Source organism: Nelumbo lutea, chromosome 2 (assembly GCF_056320005.1).
Source record: "Nelumbo lutea isolate HS-2025 chromosome 2, American lotus-T2T, whole genome shotgun sequence".
NCBI classification, from domain to species: Eukaryota; Viridiplantae; Streptophyta; class Magnoliopsida; order Proteales; family Nelumbonaceae; genus Nelumbo; species Nelumbo lutea.
This window is the reverse complement of record NC_142685.1, coordinates 16,692,822-16,697,485: the sequence shown is the minus strand read 5'-3', so window position 1 is coordinate 16,697,485 and position 4,664 is coordinate 16,692,822. Positions and strand designations below refer to the sequence as shown.

General features: G+C 36.3%; 1 pseudogene; it reads left to right on the top strand.

Annotated features, from left to right (window-relative positions):
* Positions 1 to 781: 781 nt before the first annotated feature.
* LOC148868857 (FHA domain-containing protein FHA2 pseudogene) lies at positions 782 to 1,714 on the top strand (annotated as a pseudogene).
* Positions 1,715 to 4,664: the final 2,950 nt, after the last annotated feature.

The window sequence follows — 4,664 nt, the reverse complement described above, 5'->3', positions numbered from 1 at the left end:
CTGTAAAACGTATGAATTTTGGTTCCCTAGATCTCCCAAGCAGGGAAAACTCGAGCAGATCCCTTTGGAACGACTGTAGTCTCGCGAAGCAGTTGCTTAGGGAGTTGGGGAGGTGTATTATACGCTATGGAAACATCTCGTTGCATGGTTTAACATGCGGGAAAACTTGGCACATGCTTCCTTGGAAAATCCGCCACGCCAACCTGAATTGCACTTTGCCCGTTGCCCGATGGGCAATCGGGTTTAGAAAATTTTCTGCATCACAGGAATGTGGTTGCTCATAACCTGGCCTACAATGCATGTAAATATAATAGGATAGTATGTATTGAGAGTAACCGGAATATGGATACGTAATAAATGAAGTTGCTTTCTGAGTTTTTTGGGAAAAAAAAGAATAATAGGCTGACGTGGCCGTTAGGTATTAGTCTGGTGCAGAAAATTTTCTGCACAAAGGGCGACGTGTGACTAGCAACTAGGAAAGGGTAAAATATAAAAACCTCCCTTATGATTTCTGACAATCATATAAACTTATCCTCAAGTTTTACTTTAATAAAAACTTACCCTGAATTTTTAGAAAACTCTACACATAATACATACCTCCCTTCCAACCGAGCCCGAAGCCCGAGATGCATTAATTTTTTCAAAATGACCATCCTACCCTTATAAAGATTCTCGAGCCCAGTTATCATTCTCGCATGACATGAATAAGTCATTCCCACAAATTAAAGATTTGAAGTATGTAGACTATAGGCAATAGCGCCGAGAGGCAAAAGCACGTGCAATGCAAGTTCCTCATGTGGCGGTGTCCCTCTTTCTTTCAACCTTCTCCCTTCTCTATTTTTTGACTGATGTTGAGGCCAGCCTCACCAAGCTCCAACGCGAAGACTTCGAATACTACATGCAGATCTATTCCATAATCCTTGGTCGGAACAACAAGAAATCAACTGTCGACGTCGACCTCGCCAGCCTCGGCAGCAACATGAACATCTCTCGCATCTTCTACGATTTCCAGCGACGCCGCTGCGCCCTCAAAGTCGTTGGGAAGAATGGATGCTTCGTCGAAGGCATCCGCCACCTCCCGAGTAACCCTCCCGTCAAGCTTCACTCCCAAGACCTTCTCCAAATTGGCGACAAGAAATTCTACCTCCTCCTTAATGTTTGCAACATCCTTGGAGGTTCTCTGCCTGCCACATCCCTCACGCTCCTCCACCCCTTCCGTCGTCCGCTACACATCTGCCCTCTGCATGGGTTTCGCAACCTCCACCGCCGCATCACTCTTCCAAGAAGGGGTGGGGTAGGGCGTCGAGTGATTATTTGGACGATGACGATGAAGACAAGAACAACATTGTTACTGCAAGTGCTAGCAAGAAATTACGGAGAGAAGAGCATGAGATGTTTAGATATGGTGGATCGAGAGGAAAGATAGGGTCATCTAGACAACTAGAGAAAATAGTCAGAAATCAAGTCAAGAGCTACTGTGCTCTTTGATCTTTGTAGACTAGGAGAATGGATGTCCATGGCAAAGCTTCATTTTGAGCTAGTAGAGCAATATGGAAATATCTGGCATCAAAGGACTAGCCTCTCAATGAATCCAAGGGAAGGCCATGGTTTGGACTGCTTCATTGTTGAGGAATATCCAAAACATTTTGTCATCAACACACGGTCCACGGGGCGTGTAACATTAGAGTTTGTCTCCTTGGTGTCCTTGCTTTGATGAGTTAACTTGCATGGTCGAGCATTTCCAATGTGATTCTTCTTGAGGCATGGCACGAGTGACCCTGAACCCTTTTTCTTTGTTTTTTCAATAACTGGTATTCTTAATTTATGGGTTGCTTAAAGGAAAACTCTCATCTTCAAAAAAATGGGTTGCTTAATTTATGGGTTGCTTAATTGACCCATTCGACCTGGTCATTGGCTCGCGGTTGCACATTCAATACATTTTGATATCTGATTGGAATGATCTTTTTTTTTTTCGGGTAACTTTTTGAGATCTATCGAAAAAATTCCTTTTTTTGGCCTCAAATTGTGGTTTTTAATATTTTTATAAATTAAAAAATTAAAAAATATAAATTAAATATAAAAATACATATAACTTATCTAAAACATAATTATATATTATTTATTAATAAAATATATATTTATACACACACAACCAGAAGGCAAAACGGTTTGGCCTACAGGTTGGCTTTTAAAACATTACTCAAAACAACCAGAGTTAAGCAAATATCTCAACCAACAATGGAGAGTGTTTTTTTCAAGAATTTTATATTGATAAACCAACTGAACAAAGATCGGATACAATTGCACAAAAAAATCACAAAATGGGAAACAAAAATAAAACAAAAGAAGCTCCCGCTTAGACCTATTCATGGGTCGGGTAGCCCGATGGCCCGGCCCGCACCCATGTCGGGCTTGGTCATATAATTAGGCCCGCGGGACTGACCTCGGGCCTAATACAGTAAGCCCGACTGTGTTTTGGGCCGGGCTCGGTATTTGTCAAAAAAACCCGGCCCAACTCAATAGTATATATTTTATAAAATACATAATATGTATTTTATATATTATATAAAATATATAAATAATATAATATTTGTTAATATTTATATTTATAATTTAATATATATAAATTTTTTATTTTTTTCTTTATAATTTCACTCTCTCTCTCTATCTCTATTCAGCCATTTCAGTAATAATAATGCATGGGCTAAATTTCGGGCTCGAGCTTAGGCCCAGGCTTCGGGCTTTTTATGAGGGCCAAGCTCGGGCCCAAGTTGTAGGGCCGGGCTCGGGCTCGGGCCTTAGAAAAATTTGCTAATACAGAGTGAAAGCTTGGCCCGACCCGGCCCATGAACAGGTCTACTACCGCTGTGAAAGGGGGCAAGGGCAAGGGTGGCTATCTTTTTTTTTTTTTTGGTATTTACTAGCTCTTTTCTAAAAGAGATAATAACGGGATTTGAAACTACACCATAGTTACAACAATTGATCCAACACACCAAGTGGGCTACCCCTCAATTAGTGGCAAGGGTTGCTATCTGGTGGACCACTTTGTTGGCTTCTCTCCTAATCAAGGTTTAAAATTTCGATACGGTACATCATATTTTTGAAAAATCGATATGGGATATGCATGAAAATTAGACGTTTCATCTTTTTTCATGCGTATCGGGGGTGTATAGGGGCGTATCGATAGAGTATCAACGAAAAAGATACGACCAAAAACCTTAAAAAAAGGGGGGAAAGCAAGCTTATTTTCCCCGAAATAAACCTTCTTTCACCCCCCCCCCCCCAAATGACTCTAAAACTCCAAACTTCATTTCTAGAGTGTTAGATTTGCAAAAGTTTGCAAGAAACAAGTGTCGATCATTTTTTTTTAGATTTTTCAAATTTTGAAAAAATATGGCAAAAATAGATATATTTTTTAAATTTTTATAATATCTTGTGATTTATTTTTTTCTTGAATGTTTAAATTTATGTGTTGATCTACATTTCTTACATTCAAAATCACAATTTTTTGTGTGCTTTCAATAGATTTATGGAAATTTCATGAAGATATTTGGGGAAAATATATATTAACAAAAAAATTGAAAATGTAATTTTTTTCTCTGCATATAAAGACTAAATATGTTTTAGATCTATGGATTTATCTATCATATACATAGAGCAATTGAAGTTTCTTCTTTAATAATTATTATTTTTATTTTTTAGATTTTTAGATTTAAAAAATAATTAGTTATATTTTATCATTTGATCACAATGATTGAATATATTATAATTCTATGGATGATCTATCACATCTACAAAGCAATTGAAATTTCTTCTTTAATAACTATTTTTTGAATATATTATATAATGTTTATTTATGTTTTATAATTTTTTGGAAATGAGTAATAAATAATAATTGCTTAAATAATAAACAATTATTAATTATATTTTCACATAGAAGTTGTGCCAATGCATATTTTATGGTTGGATGTGAGAGGTGGATTTTTCCCATCCCATGAAACATTAAAACTTAAGGATTATAATTAAGCATAAGATTTTTAATGAAATTATAATTAGCTATAATATATTTCTGCATAAAACCATTAAATTATATTAATTTAACGTATGTACACCTCATTGAGGTCTTATATTTAGTGTTGTTGGTGTATTTTTTTATGATTTACTAAAGTATTTAGTGTTTCCAATTGTATCTATGTGTATCTTAGTTTTTCTCCGATATACATGCATATCCAAGGCATATCCTAACACATCTCTTAAAACTGCCTTTCCGATACACTTGGTGTTTCCGATACTTTGAACCTTGCTCTTAATTGAAGAAAAATGAACCTCATGAAATTTCTTAGACAGATGAGCAACATCCGATAGAATAGGGAATAGAGGGCTACACACAATACACACCTAAGCAGCATTCATTTGATAACAGATGAAGATGCTAAACTGAACTAAAAAGCTTACCGCTTTGTCTTTTAGTGAATTAGAGTAAGGTAGTGTTTGAGAACACTTAAAAGAAGTACTTCTTTTAAGACATGGGACCACACATTAAGTGGTTTTTAAGTACTTATGTGTGTTTGGTAAAAAAGTGAGGAATAAGTACTTTTTATTAAAGAAGTATTTTTTTTAAAAAAGTGACTTCAAGTTGGCTTTTTTAAGTGCTTGAAGAAGTA